This window comes from Anolis carolinensis, unplaced genomic scaffold (assembly GCF_035594765.1).
Source record: "Anolis carolinensis isolate JA03-04 unplaced genomic scaffold, rAnoCar3.1.pri scaffold_7, whole genome shotgun sequence".
Lineage (NCBI taxonomy): Eukaryota > Metazoa > Chordata > Lepidosauria > Squamata > Dactyloidae > Anolis > Anolis carolinensis.
In genome coordinates this window covers 30,234,553-30,252,371 of record NW_026943818.1, presented here as the reverse complement: position 1 = coordinate 30,252,371, position 17,819 = coordinate 30,234,553, and the positions used below count along the sequence as shown (strand labels likewise).

Sequence of the window (17,819 nt, the reverse complement as noted above, 5' to 3'; positions counted from 1 at the left end):
ATTGTAATACATTGGAATATTATCAATATTATATGTATATTATAATATTAGTACAGCACAATATAAGCATTGTAAATTATTATATTGTACTATATTACTATATTGCAATATTATTTGTAACATTACATGGAATATAAATATACAATAGTATATTATTATTATTACATTGTATTAACCCTAGGGGAGTGATGGCATATACGTTTAAATAATAAATAAATAAATATTACATCAGAATATTATTATCAATAATATATGTATATACAATATATTATAATATTAGTACAGCTCAATATAAGCATTATATATTATTGTATTGTACTATATGACTATGTTGCAGTATTACTACTAACATTACATGTAATATAAATATTTAATTATAATAGCATATTATTATTATATTGTAATACATCGGAATATTATTATCAATATTATATGTATATACAATATATTATAATATTAGTACAGCACAATATAAGCATTGTATATTATTATATTGTACTATACGACTATATTGCAATATTATTAGTAACATTACATGGAATATAAATATAAAATAGTGTATTATTATTATTATTATTATTGCATTGTATTGCATCAGAATATTATTATCAGTATTATATGTATATACAATTATAATAGCGTATTATTATTATTATATAGTAATACATTGGAATATTATTATCAGTATTTTATACATTATAACAGTACAGCACAATATAAGCATTATATATTATTATATTGTACTATATGACTATATTGCAATATTATTAGTCATATTACATGTAATATAAATATACAATAGTGTATTATTATTATTATTACATTGTATTGCATTGGAATATTATTATCAGTATTATATGTATATACATTATAATATTAGTACAGCACAAAACAAGCATTATATATTATTATATTGTACTATAGGACTATACTGCAATATTATTAGTCATATTACATGTAATAAAAATATACAATTATAATAGTGTATTATTATTATTATTATTATTAAATTGTATTGCATTGGAATATTATTATCAGTATTATATGTATATACAATTATAATAGGGTATTATTATTATATTGTAATACATCGGAATATTATTCTCAGTATTATATTACATGTATATACATTATAATATTAGTACAGCACAATATAAGCATTATATATTATTATATTGTACTATATTGCAATATTATTAGTAATATTACATGTAATAAAATTATACAATTATAAAAGTGTATTATTATTATTAAATTGTATTGCATCGGAATATTATTATCAATATTATATGTATATACATTATAATATTAGTACAGCACAATATAAGCATTATATATTATTATATTGTACTATAGGACTATATTGCAATATTATTAGGAATATTACATGTAATTTAAATATACAATAGTGTATTATTATTATTATTACATTATATTACATCAGAATATTAATATCAGTATATATATATATTATAATATTAGTACAGCACAATACAAGCATTATATATTATTATTTGTACTAAATGACTATATTGCAATATTATTAGTCATATTACATGTAATAAAAATATACAATTATAATAGTGCATTATTATTTTTATTAAATTGTATTGCATTGGAATATTATTATCAGTATTATATGTATATACAATCATAATAGTGTATTATTATTATTATATTGTAATACATAGGAATATTATTATCAGTATTATATTATAAGTATATACATTATATTAGTACAGCACAATATAAGCATTATATATTATTATTTTGTACTATAGGACTATATTGCAATATTATTAGTAATATTACATGTCATAAAATATATAATTATAATAGCGTATTATTATTATTATATTGTAATACATCAGAATATTATTATCAATATTATATGTATATACATTATAATATTAGTACAGCACAATATAAGCATTATATATTATTAGTAATATTACCTGTAATATAAATATATAATTATAATACCGTATTATTATTATTATTCTATTGTATTACATCGGAATATTATCAATATTATATGTGTATACAGTATATGATGAGTATAGTATAATATGAGTATTCTCTATTATTCTATTGTGAAATTGATACAGGAGACATGATGGACAGGTGTCTTCCTGGTCCCGCCTTCTTCCTTCTGGTCTACTTTTTTACTTTCTCAAACCTATTAGTAGAAATAATTTCTAAGCCGAAGCGCCGGCGTTGTCCGTAGACACCTCCAGGGTCATGTGGCCACTGGCACGACGGCATGGAGCGCCGTTACCTTCCCGCTGGAGCGGTACCTATTGATCTACTCACACTCTGGAGGTTGGTGCTCACCTCCATTTATTTTTTTTAAATCATTTTTATTGAAATACATAAAAATACATAAAAAAGAAGAGGCCTGGGTGAACTTGGGACTCCAACTCCCACAATGCCTAGCAGCCAGCCTACGGGTTGGGAAGAGTCCCAAACTCCGGCAGGCAGGGAGGGCGCGCAGGCCAAGGGGGTTTTCCTGCCTGGGATTCCTTCCCCGCCTTGGCCTGCAAACGTCCGGGCAGGGAAGGGAGGCAGGCGCGGCCTCACGCCCAACCCCGGCTCGGTTTGGAAGGCCACGCTCCCGGCGCCCTTCCTCCTCCTCCCGGGCCTTGGCGACGAAGCCTCGACGGACCCGGGTCACCGTGGAAACGCCGCCCCGAACGCCTCTGACCGGGCCGGGCCGCCATCTTGCCGCCCTGTGACGGAGCTTCCGGTGACGCCGAGGAGGCCGCGCAGGCGCAGAAGGGAGGGAGAGGGATGCCTGTCGTGGGCGGGACCACGTTCACTCTCATAGGGAGCAGGCCGCGCAGGCGCATAAAGGGATGCCTGCAGTGGGCGGGGCCAAGTTCACTCTCATAGGGAGCAGGCCGCACAGGCGCATAAAGGGATGCCTGTAGTGGGCGGGGTCAAGTTCGCTCTCATAGGGAGCAGGCCGCACAGGCGCATAAAGGGATGCCTGTAGTGGGCGGGCCAAGTTCCCTCGAATCGGGAGCAGGCCGCGCAGGCGCATAAAGGGATGCCTGTAGTGGGCGGGCCAAGTTCCCTCGAATCGGGAGCAGGCCGCGCAGGCGCAGGAGTGTCTGCAGTGCCTTTTCTGTTGCATGCTTGCTGCGGGGCAGAGTGCTGGGCTTGGTGGTCCCTGTGTAGACTTGCCCACGGCTGCATGGGACAGGAAAGGCCCTGCAGACTCATCCTGCCAGAGAAGTCAACCATGAACCAACCTGGACACAGAATATTTATTTATTTATTTATGACAGTATTTCTTCCCAAACCTTCTCACCCAATAAGGGGAGACTCAGGGTGGCTTACAAATAGAAAATACACATAATAAACAATTACAATGACATTTCAATTCAATTTAAAATTCAGTGACATTAAAACATTCATAAAATTATTATTATTAAGGCAAAAATTCAATGCCGTATTATACAAAGCAAAAAAAACATAACATAAAATCAATAGGAACAATCAACATATAAATACACTTTAGTGCCATGTAGGCAGAGTTAAATACTCTTTGGCACTTGCCAGAGGTACTTGGGGTGCAAGAAAATTATATATAATAAATATTATAAATAATAATAATAATACAAAATAATACTTTATTTTTATATTCCCGCTCCCATCTCCCCCAGGAGGACTCGGGGTGGCTCACATGGGAAACAAGCCCAATGTCACATGTAATAAACAGTCATACATTAAAAATATAAACAATATAAACAATTAAACCATATAACAGCATATCAGAACAGTGAGTCTGAGCATAGTACAATATATATATATATAGAGGCAAAAATTATACAGGTACTTTATTTGTAAACACAAGGTCAGGTGTATAAAATGCAGTAACATAAACTGTCCTGTAATCTAGATGTTTAATGCTGTCAAATATTTAACGTTGTGCCTTTGAATAATAACCAGAACACACTTTTTTGGGAAGAGTTTTCTTCTTGAAAGCTGACCTCGTTGGAAAGGGGTCGACCTCAGCAGCTGGGAAAAGGCAAGGCGTCCTGCTCTCCGCTCTCTCTCTGGGATCTCCGTCCGTCCGTCCGTCCGTCCGTCCTTGGCTCTTGTCCAGGAGGAGCCCCTCCCTCGGGGATTTTGGAGACATGGAACAAGGGAGAAGACAGGGGTCAGGAGGGCTGAACCCAGGGGAGCATCTCGCTTTTGGGGGGCTCTTGGGAACGACGGGAGCAAAGGCACCGCTTTACGCACGTGGCTTTTCCTCCTGCTAAGAGGAGAGGATCCCCTGTCACCAGGCATTTGTGGGGGTCCCTGGGGGGGTGGCCCTGCACGGAGACAAGGGGGGGGGTCCTGGGCCCCACGTTTGCATTCAGAAACAGGCTCCCGTGCGCCAGACCTTTGCGTGAGGAACGCGGCTGCCCCTGGGAGGGAGGGAGGGCCGTCCGTTGGCCCTGGGCGGATGGTGGGGGGCTTTCCTAGGCCGTCGGATGGGGGCAGAGCGGATGGGGGCCAAGCCCGGTACCACAGGGAGGCCTCTGGGGGCCCGGGCGGGGGGCTCCCAGCACAGGGCAGGGGCCGGGGGGCCGGGGGGGCGGAGCCCTTCTTCCCACGGGAGGCCCGGAGGCCCCCTCCCACTTGGTTCTTGCCAACAGGCAAAAACAGTCCTATTTAAAAGCCTAGCCTGCCCGGGTTAGAACTGGGTTAGTAGGGTTAGCGGTTAGTGCAGGGATTAATCTGAGCTACTACATCCCGGGGACGTTTTAAAATGCCCGTGACGTGGGCTGAGAGCGGCCCCTCGGGTCCCCAGGGGGGTGCCAAGGCCGGGCCCCCGCTCTCCCCCCAGCCGTGACCCCCTGCACGTGCAGGGAGACCCCCCCCACGACCTGCCCAGGGCAAAGGGAGGACCCGTCCGTCACCGAGTGGGGCCTCAACGCCACGCACAAGGGGAGCCGTGGGTGGTGTTCCTTGCGCAAAGGCCTAGCGCACTGCTCTTGAATGCAAAGGCCTAGGAGCCTGCTCTTTAATGCAAAGGTAGGCGTTAAATGCCTGGTTTAACATTAATGACAGGGGATCTCAGTGGGGGGGCCCTCTCCATCAGTGGGGGGCCCCTCCCCCTAGCAACAACATACTACTATAGAACATATTAATATTGTGCTAGGATAATAATAGACTCTATCGTATATTAATGTCATATTGATACTAATATGAATAAATAATATGAACATACATACTACTATATAACATAATAACATTGTGCTAGGATAATAATATACTCTATTGCAGGGGTCCCCAAACCTTTTAAACAGGGAGCCAGTTCACGATCCTTCAGACCATTGCAGGGCCAGACTATAGTTGGCCACCAAGCAATAATAATAATAATTAATAATAATAATAATAATAATTATGAGGGTTGGAAGGGTTTGGCCATTGAGTCCAATCCCTTTCTGCCTTTGTGCACCGAAAGCACAAGCAAAGCACCCCTGACAGATGGCCACCCAGCCTCAATGCTAATAATAATAATAATAATAATAATAATAATAATAATAATAATAATAATAATGGTTGTGCTGTGGGGGCCGGATAAATGGCTTCGATGGGCCGCATCCCGCACACGGGCCTTAGTTTGGGGACCCCTGCTCTATTGTATATTAATGTAATATTGATACTAATATGAATAACTAATATTAACATCTAATGACTAATACTGACATCTAATAATTAAGATGCTCCTCCCCTAATAACATGCTATTCTAATTTTTATATACAGTAGAGTCTCACTTATCCAACACTCGCTTATCCAACATTTTGGATTATCCAACGCATTTTTGTAGACAATGTTTTCAAGACATCATGATATTTTGGTACTAAATCATAAATACAGTAATTACTACATAGCATTACTGCATATTGAACTACTTTTTCTGTCAAATTTGTTGTATAACATGATGATTTGGTGCTTAATTTGTAAAATCATAAACTAATTTGATGTTTAATAGGCTTTTCCTTAATCCTTCCTTATTATCCAACATATTCGCTTATCCAACATTCTGCTGGCCCGTTTATGTTGGATAAATGAGACTCTACTGTGTGTGTGTGTGTGTGTATATATATATATATATATATATATATATAATTTAATATATAATAATTACAACATATTGTATATACATATATTCATAATATTATATTGTAATACGATATACTAATAATACAATATAATAATATTAATTATATATTATGTTTTGCATGTAATATTACTAATAATACTACCATATATTGATATAGTACAATATAGTAATTTATTGCCAGTATTGTACTATGCTAATAATATAATATTGTATGTAAATTTAATTTTTAAGCCGTTCTGAGTCCCCTTCGGGGTGAGAAGGGCAGCATATAAATCTAACAAATAAATAAATAAATAAATTAAGCAATATAATACTAACAATGATACAATAATATTAATTACATATTATATTTTAAATGTAATATTGCTAACAATATTTCTATATAGTGGTATAGTGCAATGTAGTAATATATAATGCTAATATTGTGCTATGCTAATGAGATAGTGTATGTAAATATAACTTGTAAGCCGCTCTGAGTCCCCTTTAAGGGAAAAGAGGGCGGGGTATAAATGTAGTAAATAAATAAATACATAAATCTCTTTTTACCAGGCTTCAAATTAATAATATGGGGTCCCTTCATGCCTGGCTATGCAGTCATTGAGAATAAGGCTGGACCCCATAGGCCTGCATTGAGGTTAAGATTCTGCCAGGCATCCTATTAAAAATGGAGGGTCCCTCCCCTTACGTTAACCAGAGGGGATCTCCTTTATCCAACAAGAGAGGTTCCCACCTGCTAGGTTTGGCTTTAAACGCAGCGGGTCCCTCAGAAGCCTGGTTTTAAATTAATTGCAAACCTCCTTTAACGAGGGTTTGCCTTACAAATAGAGTTTTCCACGTGCCAGGCCCTTTTTATCAAGGTTGGCCCGGGCTGTGGCGCAGGCGGGAGAGCAAGCCAGCTGCAATTATAACTGCAATGAATCACTCTGACCAGGAGGGCATGAGTTCGAGACCCGCTCGGAGCTTATGTTTGTTTGTCTTTGTTCTATGTTAAAAGGCACTGAATGTTTGCCTATACGTGTAATGTGATCCGCCCTGAGTCCCCTTTGGGGTGAGAAAGAAGGGCGGAATAGAAATGCTGTCAATAAATAATAAATAAAAGGGGCTCCACGTATACCTTGAATGGGTTCTCTTTGCGAGCGCTTGGCCGGAAGCCCCAAACTGCTTCAAGGCATTTACAATGGCCAATTGCCGGAGTGGGAGTCCCCGATCTATTGGGGGGAGAGTCCCTGAGGGCCCCCAGCTGTATATGCGTGTGTGTGTGTGTCATGTGTGTGTCATGTGTGTGTGTGCAAAGCAGCCGTGGAGGTTGGAAGGAACGTCTCACCTGGCTTTAGGGCTCCGCTGTAGGAATCTCCTTCCCGGAATCTTCTTTTTACCTGTGTAGCAGATGCTTTCCAAACAGGAAGGATCCCTCTCGGCCGATGGGAGACGGTGTCCGGCAGGAGCCCTCCGGGAGTCCAGGCACATGAAACGGGAGAGAAAAGAGAAGGTCTATACCCGACTTTTCATGAAAAAAGAATAGGATATCTCCCCAGGCAGGCCTTAAGGGTTAAAAGAACCAGGGATCTCCCCACGGTTGGCCTTAAGGGTTAAAAGAACCAGGGATCTCCCCACGGTTGGCCTTAAGGGTTAAAAGAACCAGGGATCTCCCCACGGTTGGCCTTAAGGGTTAAAAGAACCAGGGATCTCCCCACGGTTGGCCTTAAGGGTTAAAAGAACCAGGGATCTCCCCACGGTTGGCCTTAAGGGTTAAAAGAACCAGGGATCTCCCCACGGTTGGCCTTAAGGGTTAAAAGAACCAGGGATCTCCCCACGGTTGGCCTTAAGGGTTAAAAGAACCAGGGATCTCCCCACGGTTGGCCTTAAGGGTTAAAAGAACCAGGGATCTCCCCACGGTTGGCCTTAAGGGTTAAAAGAACCAGGGATCTCCCCACGGTTGGCCTTAAGGGTTAAAAGAACCAGGGATCTCCACATCGCCTGGCGTTACCTTAAAGAATAGGAGATCTCTATAGGCCAGGCCACCTTAGTTTAACAACAAGAGATCTCTATAGGCCAGGCCACCTTAGTTTAACAACAAGAGATCTCTATAGGCCAGGCCACCTTAGTTTAACAACAAGAGATCTCTATAGGCCAGGCCACCTTAGTTTAACAACAAGAGATCTCTATAGGCCAGGCCACCTTAGTTTAACAAAAGGGGATCTCTATAGGCCAAGCCGCCTTAGTTTCTGGATAGGAGATCTCTATAGGCCTTACTTTAAGAATAGAGGATCCCCTTTAACCAGGTCCCCTGGGTGGGTGGCCGTACATAAATAAAAGGGGGTCCCTACATGCCTATGTTTGCAGTCCAAAACCAGGTTGGCCATGTTCTGGCGGCCACGGCTGGCCTCCCCTTGTGTGTGGCGCCGAAGCTCCGCCCGGGGAGGGAGGGGGCGTCCGTTGGCCCTGGGCGGACGAGATACAGGCGGCAGGGGTCATGGGTTGGGGGAGAGCGGGGGGCCCAGCCCTGGCACCGTGGGGGGCACACTGAGGGCCCCAGGGGCTGCTCTCAGGACACCTTGCGGGCCTTTTGAATGTCCTTCTAGGGGAGCCCTTCTATGGGGGGCCAGGAGGCCCCCTTCCCTCCCAGCTTGGTTCTTGCCAGCAGGCAAAACACAGTCCTATTTAAAAGGCCAGCCTGCCCTAGTTAGAATGGTGTTAGTAGGGTTAGTAGGTGAGTTAAGGTATTAATATTTTTATTGCTAGCCACTGTCTAAGTTTAAGGGAGCTTTTAAAATGCCCGTAAGGTGTGCTGCTCCCCGCGGTGCCAGGGCCGGGCCCCCCGCTGCCCCCCAAGCTGTGGCCCCTACGGCTTGTATAGGAAAACCCCCATCATCTGCCTAGAACAAAGGGAGGACCCGTCCGTTCCCGAGTGGGAACCTTCGATGCCACACACGAGGGGAACCGTGTTCTTCATGCAAAAGCCTAGCACACAGGTAGCCTGTTTTTTATTGCAAAGATAGACATGAAATGCCTAGCCTGACACCCATTACCCTGACAATGACCTTTTTTGGGGGGCGGGCGGTGTCCTTGCGAGAGTGTCTTCAAGCATCTTCTGTCTTCTGTCTCTTCGACCTTTTGTTTCTTCCCTTTCTTCCCTTTGACTTGAATTCAGCGCTGGGAGAAGAGTGAGTGGGAAGAAAGCTTTCAGAAAAAAAAAACAGGCATTGTCTTCTTTCTATTTTGCAAGGCCAGGAAGACAGTTCCCATCTTGTCTCCCGTAACATGCTATGCTAATAATATAATATGTATTGTGTATATATAGTATATTGTATATAATATACAATATAATAGACAATGATATATCATAATATAATATATTGAATATAAATATAATATTGAGAATATTATAATGTAATACAATATAATTCAAATACTAATGAAATATAATATTAATTATTTTATATATTACATGTAATATTTCTAATAATATTACAGTATGATGGTATAGTACAATATAGTAATATATAATGCTATTATTGTGTATGCTAATATAATACTTTGTATGTACATATATAATTATATATAATATATATAATATATAATCAATATCATTGTTTTATTATTAAATTGTATTACATTACAATATTACTATCAATATTATATGTATATTCATTAGATTATAATATATTATATTGTCCATTATATACAAAATTATTTATATATATATATATATATATATATATATATATATATATATAATTTTCAGCATAGCATGTTATGGGTCTTAAGGCTGGAAATAAATCAGATTGGTAAAAAAAATGCAATTATTATTCTACTCATTTCCTCTGGAAAGCTGTGTGAATTTTCAAAAATGTTGCCATGTGTTGTCAAAGGCTTTCATGGCCGGAATCACTGGGTTGTTGTGAGTTTCTGGGCTGCCACCTCAAAAAGCAGGGCCAGCTAACACCTCCAAACACAGGATTCCCCCAGGCAGGAAGCAGCCAGGCCTTGAAACTGCAGGCCATTCAATGCTAATCAAGGTGGCCAATAGCAGCATTCACATTGGCCTCCAACAGACAAGAGTTCTTTCTCCCACCCTGGACATTTGGCAGATATATAAAAACTTCACCAGCAATCTATGGTTTCCTGCCATAGATGTGGGCGAAACGTCAGGAGAGAATGCTTCTGGAAACCAATTATTATTTCAGATTATAATAAATAAAATGCAACAATATTCACCTGGTCCCTTCAGAAAAAGCTGTGCTAATTTTCAAAAGTTTTGCCTTTGTTTCTCCCTTCCGTTTCACAAGGCTTGGCCATTTCTGAGGTAAAGTCTGAGGTGACAATCTCTTAATAAATAAAATTGGCATTTTCTTCTTTCTATTTCACAAGGCTTTTCTGAGGTAAAGGTTTGATAAAGAAATTTCTGAAATAATAAGGAAACATACATGAATAAAGTGAAAAGAAGTTCTCCAGATGACAGAAAAAACATATTCTGAGGTAAAACTTATGGCTCAGAGTAAAGCCACCTGGCTCTTTATGGCCCTTTGTGGGTCTTAAGGCTGGAAATAAATCAAATGGTGTAAATTTCAAAAAATGTTGTTCTTTGTCTTTCTCTGGACAAAAGTTTTGTCATTTTTGAGGTGATAGAATAATAAACTATTCATCAATAAAGCAGGCATTACAGTAGAGTCCCGCTTATCCAACGTAAACGGGCCGACAGAACGTTGGATAAGCGAATATGTTGGATAATAAGGAGAGATTAAGGAAAAGCCTATTCAACATTAAATTAGTTTATGATTTTACAAATTAAGCACCAAAACATTATGTTATACAACAAATTTGACAGAAAAAGTCGTTCAATATGCAGTAATACTATGTAGTAATTACTGTATTTACGAATTTAGCACCTAAATATCAGGATTTATTGAAAACATGGACTACAAAAATGCGTTGGATAATCCAGAACGTTGGATAAGCGAGTGTTGGATAAGTGAGACTCTACTGTATTTGTGAATATTTTTTCTGAGTATTTTGCTTATTTTTGGCAAATGTTTCCACAAATATTTGTATGATTTTTTGGGTGAATATTTTATTTCAATGTTTGTGAATGTTTCCATGATTGTTTTTTTTCTGAATACGTTTGTGAATATTTTTATGAATATTTTTCCCCAAATACTTTGCTTATTTTGGGCAAATGTTTCTGCAAATATTTTTTATGATTATGTTTGTCAATACTTTAATGATTTTGTAAATATTTCAGTGAACATTGTTTCCAACTGTATCTTCTCTCTTCCTAGAGAAAGGCTTTGTGACGAGGTGATTTCGGAGGCAAAACCTCATGGAAGTCTTAATCAACGAAATAGTTTCCTTCTTTCTGTTTCACAAAGCCTTTATCCACCTTTATCTGGAGAAAGACCTGGTGCTATTTGAGGCCGTTTTTGAAAATTTAAGACCAGAGTAATATAATAAAGCAGGCCTTTCCTCCTCTTTGTATTTCACTTTTGAGGGGATTCCTGAGGGAATGAAAGAACCCCCAAAACAACAAGGAAACCAACCTAAAACCGAGTGGGAGAGAGAGGGTCCTCTGGACGGGAAGAAAAGCCTTTCCTGAGGTAAAAGTGACTCCCCAAAGGAAAGGCGTCTCTCTCCTCTTTCAACTCTTCAACTGGGCGCCAAACGAGGCCCCGTTTCCTGAGGTAAATTCACGGCTGAGGCGCCAAGAAGAAGCCCCGCCTCCACCACGGCCGCCTTTTCGGCCATGGTCCCACCCCTCCTCCCTCTGCCGCCGCCCGATTGGACGATTCTCCCGCACGTCACAGGCGGGAAAGCAGGGAGCGGCTCGACGCATGCGCACTCCGTTGTCATCTAAAATAGATACAGTAGTCTCACTTATCCAACGTTCAGGATTATCCAACACATTTTTATAGTCAACGTTTTCAATATATCGTGATATTTTGGTGCTAAATTCATAAAGTAATGACAACATAACATTACTGCGTATTGAACTGCTTTTTCTGTCAAATCAAATTGGTTTCCCAGAAGCATTCTCTCCTGACGTTTCGCCCACATCTCTTATGCAACTTATGATTTAGCACTGGTATGTGACATAATACTAATGATATAACATACTAGGGGTGTATTATAGACATTGTGGTATATGATTAATATAGTACAATCTAAGAAAAAACAATTGGTTTCCCAGAAGCATTCTCTCCTGACGTTTCGCCCACATCTCTTATGCAACTTATGATTTAGCACTGGTATGTGACATAATACTAATAATATAACATACTAGTGGTGCATTATATATATTGTGGTATATGATTAATATAGTACAATGTAAGAAATAATAATTGGTTTCCCAGAAGCATTCTCTCCTGACGTTTCGCCCACATCTCTTATGCAACTTATGATTTAGCACTGGTATGTGACATAATACTAATAATATAACATACTAGTGGTGTATTATAGATATTGTGGTATATTATTAATATAGTACAATCTAAGAAATCATAATTGGTTTCCCAGAAGCATTCTCTCCTGACGTTTCGCCTACATCTCTTATGCAACTTATGATTTAGCACTAAAATGTGACATAATACTAATAATATAATATACTCGTGGTGTATTATAGACATTGTGGTATATGATTAATATAGTACAATCTAAGAAAAAATAATTGGTTTCCCAGAAGCATTCTCTCCTGACATTTCGCCCACATCTCTTATGCAACTTTTGATTTAGCACTAAAATGTGACATAATACTAATAATATAATATACTCGTGGTGTATTATAGACATTGTGGTATATGATTAATATAGTACAATCTAAGAAATAATAATTGGTTTCCCAGAAGCATTCTCTCCTGACGTTTCGCCCACATCTCTTATGCAACTTATGATTTAGCACTAAAATGTGACATAATACTAATAATATAATATACTCGTGGTGTATTATAGACATTGTGGTATATGATTAATATAGTACAATCTAAGAAAAAACAATTGGTTTCCCAGAAGCATTCTCTCCTGACGTTTCGCCCACATCTCTTATGCAACTTATGATTTAGCACTGGTATGTGACATAATACTAATAATATAACATACTAGTGGTGCATTATAGATATTGTGGTATATTATTAATATAGTACAATCTAAGAAATCATAATTGGTTTCCCAGAAGCATTCTCTCCTGACGTTTCGCCCACATCTCTTATGCAACTTATGATTTAGCACTAAAATGTGACATAATACTAATAATATAATATACTCGTGGTGTATTATAGACATTGTGGTATATGATTAATATAGTACAATCTAAGAAAAAATAATTGGTTTCCCAGAAGCATTCTCTCCTGACGTTTCGACCACATCTCTTATGCAACTTATGATTTAGCACTGGTATGTGACATAATACTAATGATATAACATACTAGGGGTGTATTATAGACATTGTGGTATATGATTAATATAGTACAATCTAAGAAATAATAATTGGTTTCCCAGAAGCATTCTCTCCTGACGTTTCGCCCACATCTCTTATGCAACTTATGATTTAGCACTGGTATGTGACATAATACTAATGATATAACATACTAGGGGTGTATTATAGACATTGTGGTATATGATTAATATAGTACAATCTAAGAAATAATAATTGGTTTCCCAGAAGCATTCTCTCCTGACATTTCGCCCACATCTCTTATGCAACTTATGATTTAGCACTAATATGTTACATAATACTAATAATATAACATACTAGGGGTGTATTATAGACATTGTGGTATATTATTAATATAGTACAATCTAAGAAAAAATAATTGGTTTCCCAGAAGCATTCTCTCCTGACGTTTCGCCCACATCTCTTATGCAACTTATGATTTAGCACTAAAATGTGACATAATACTAATAATATAACATACTAGGGGTGTATTATAGACATTGTGGTATATGATTAATATAGTACAATCTAAGAAATAATAATTGGTTTCCCAGAAGCATTCTCTCCTGACGTTTCGCCCACATCTCTTATGCAACTTATGATTTAGCACTAAAATGTGACATAATACTAATAATATAACATACTAGGGGTGTATTATAGACATTGTGGTATATGATTAATATAGTACAATCTAAGAAATAATAATTGGTTTCCCAGAAGCATTCTCTCCTGACGTTTCGCCCACATCTCTTATGCAACTTATGATTTAGCACTAAAATGTGACATAATACTAATAATATAATATACTCGTGGTGTATTATAGACATTGTGGTATATGATTAATATAGTACAATCTAAGAAAAAATAATTGGTTTCCCAGAAGCATTCTCTCCTGACGTTTCGCCCACATCTCTTATGCAACTTATGATTTAGCACTAAAATGTGACATAATACTAATAATATAATATACTCGTGGTGTATTATAGACATTGTGGTATATGATTAATATAGTACAATCTAAGAAAAAACAATTGGTTTCCCAGAAGCATTCTCTCCTGACGTTTCGCCCACATCTCTTATGCAACTTATGATTTAGCACTGGTATGTGACATAATACTAATAATATAACATACTAGTGGTGTATTATAGATATTGTGGTATATTATTAATATAGTACAATCTAAGAAATCATAATTGGTTTCCCAGAAGCATTCTCTCCTGACGTTTCGCCCACATCTCTTATGCAACTTATGATTTAGCACTAAAATGTGACATAATACTAATAATATAATATACTCGTGGTGTATTATAGACATTGTGGTATATGATTAATATAGTACAGTCTAAGAAAAAATAATTGGTTTCCCAGAAGCATTCTCTCCTGACGTTTCGCCCACATCTCTTATGCAACTTTTGATTTAGCACTAAAATGTGACATAATACTAATAATATAACATACTAGGGGTGTATTATAGACATTGTGGTATATGATTAATATAGTACAATCTAAGAAATCATAATTGGTTTCCCAGAAGCATTCTCTCCTGACGTTTCGCCCACATCTCTTATGCAACTTATGATTTAGCACTAAAATGTGACATAATACTAATAATATAACATACTAGGGGTGTATTATAGACATTGTGGTATATGATTAATATAGTACAATCTAAGTAATAATAATTGGTTTCCAGAAGCATTCTCTCCTGACGTTTCACCCACAATGTAATTTTATTGGTATCTATTTTTATTTCTGAAATTTCCCACCCTCGGCTTATACTGGAGTCAATGATTTCCCAGGGTTTTTTTGTGGTAAAATTAGATGCCTCGGTTTATATTCGGGTCGGCTTATATCCGGGTATATAGGGTATTTGAAGAATATTCCATGGAGAGGCCTTCGTCCTCATCCTCCTCCTCCTCATCCTCCTCCTCCGTCTCCATTGACGGCAATGCGGGGAATTTTCCAGTCCGCCTGCAATGCGCGCCTTTCACCACTGGATGGAGACAAACACACACAGCGGCTTCTTCCCATTCATTTTCTCTCCGCCTGCAATGCGCGCCTTTCACCACTGGATGGAGACAAACACACACAGCGGCTTATTCCCTATTCACTTTCTCTCCGCCCGCAATGCGCGCCTTTCACCACTGGATGGAGACAAACACACACAGCGGATTCCTGGCCATTGAATAGCCTTGCAGCATCAAAGCCTGGCTGCTTCATACCTAGGGGACTCCATTGTCGGCCAACTTGAATCCCATTGAATAGCCTTGCAGCATCAAAGCCTGGCTGCTTCATACCTAGGGGACTCCATTGTCGGCCAACTTGAATCCCATTGAATAGCCTTGCAGCATCAAAGCCTGGCTGCTTCATACCTAGGGGACTCCATTGTCGGCCAACTTGAATCCCATTGAATAGCCTTGCAGCATCAAAGCCTGGCTGCTTCATACCTAGGGGACTCCATTGTCGGCCAACTTAAATCCCATTGAATAGCCTTGCAGCATCAAAGCCTGGCTGCTTCATACCTAGGGGACTCCATTGTCGGCCAACTTGAATCCCATTGAATAGCCTTGCAGCATCAAAGCCTGGCTGCTTCATACCTAGGGGACTCCATTGTCGGCCAACTTGAATCCCATTGAATAGCCTTGCAGCATCAAAGCCTGGCTGCTTCATACCTAGAGGACTCCATTGTCGGCCAACTTCAATCCCATTGAATAGCCTTGCAGCATCAAAGCCTGGCTGCTTCATACCTAGAGGACTCCATTGTCGGCCAACTTCAATCCCATTGAATAGCCTTGCAGCATCAAAGCCTGGCTGCTTCCTACCTACGGGGAATCCTCTTTATGCCACGAAGGAAACCCCACTAAGGACTACGCCACAGCAACGCGTGGCCGGGTACAGCGAGTTATATTATACGACTATATTGCAATATTATTAGTAATATTTCATATAATAAAAATATACAATTATAGTGAATTATATGTACATCCTCTGGAGGAGAGAGGGCGGTCTAGAAATAAAGTTTTGTTGTTATTATGTTATTCTTATTGGAAAACTAAGCAAGGGGGGGTTATATCTCCTAGGCTCCAATGGCATTGAGCTGTTGTAGGGTTTGTATAGGATGGTGGGAGTTGTAGTTTGACAAGGCACCGGCACTCCTGGGCAGAAGACGGGAAAGACCTTGCAAAACCCTAACTCCCAGGATATTATTATTAGTAGTATTACTATTGTCATGTAATTATATTTCCCAAATGGCTCAATGATAGATCAATGGGATTCCTTATGTCTTTTCTCTTTGTCGCCCTCCTGTGGACAGAAGAATATTGCACTTGCCTTGGGATTCTGAGTCTTCGCTCTCTGCTGCCATCCAATGGTCAGAGGCGGAAGTGCAGCCTCGAGCGTTGAAGGCGCCTTTGTGCTGCACTTCCCGACCTGACCATTGGATGGCAGCAGAGAGCAAAGAATCAGAGTTTCAAGGCAAGTGCAATATTCTTCTGTCCACAGGAGGGCGACAGACAGAAAAGCCATTAGGACTTAATGTAATATTAATTGATATTTCTTTGATCCAGTATTAATCTTAAATAATACTAATACTACTAATAATAATCTTGGGAGTGAGAGGTTTGCAAGGCCTTTCACCCCCTCCACCCAAGAGTGCTGGTGCCTTGCCAAACTGCAACTCCCACCATCCCATGCAACCTCTGCAACTTTGCAACCGCACAATACTATGGCCGTGTTCCCGAAGCATTCTCTCCTGACATTTCGCCCACATTTATGGCAGGCATCCTCAGAGCTTGTGTGGTATTTTGGAAAACTAAGCAAGGGAGGTTTATCTATCTGTGGAATCACGTCCAGGGCGAGAGAAAGAACTCTTGTCTTGGAGGCAAGTGTGAATGTTGCCATTGGCCGCCTTGATTAGCATTGAATGGCCTTGCAGCCTCAAAGACTGGCTGCATTCCTGCCTGGGGGAATCCTTTGTTGTGAACGCGTTAGCTGGCCCTGATTGTTTCCTGTCTGGAATTCCTGTGGACTCGCAGGCCTGGGATAGTGAGCATTTATCGCACTTTAACTCTCCTTTTTATAAAGAAACAGCTCTCTCTTTTACACCAAGGTGGCCTTTGTGATCATTCGGAAGACCGTTTCCAGACTCAGGGCAAAATGCAACGGTTCTTCTCCCATCCTCTGTTCGTTCCCAGAGATTTTACTTAGTTTCAGGCGAATGGCGCAACAAGCCAAATGTCTGCATTTCCCTCCCCAATAAAAACACCCAAAA

The 17,819-nt window shown here is 39.2% G+C and overlaps 2 long non-coding RNA genes across 7 annotated transcripts in view; both read right to left on the bottom strand.

The window, feature by feature from the left end:
• The window catches only part of LOC134292315 (uncharacterized), a 153,016-nt gene that overhangs the window by 29,526 nt on the left and 105,671 nt on the right, over positions 1-17,819 (bottom strand). The gene's annotated exons all lie outside the window — the stretch shown is intronic.
• Positions 7,970-11,845, bottom strand: LOC134293192 (uncharacterized). The gene is made up of 3 exons (XR_010000202.1): positions 11,663-11,845; positions 10,344-10,530; positions 7,970-9,278 (listed from the first exon to the last, which is right to left on the bottom strand). It is a non-coding gene; the product is annotated as an uncharacterized LOC134293192 (long non-coding RNA).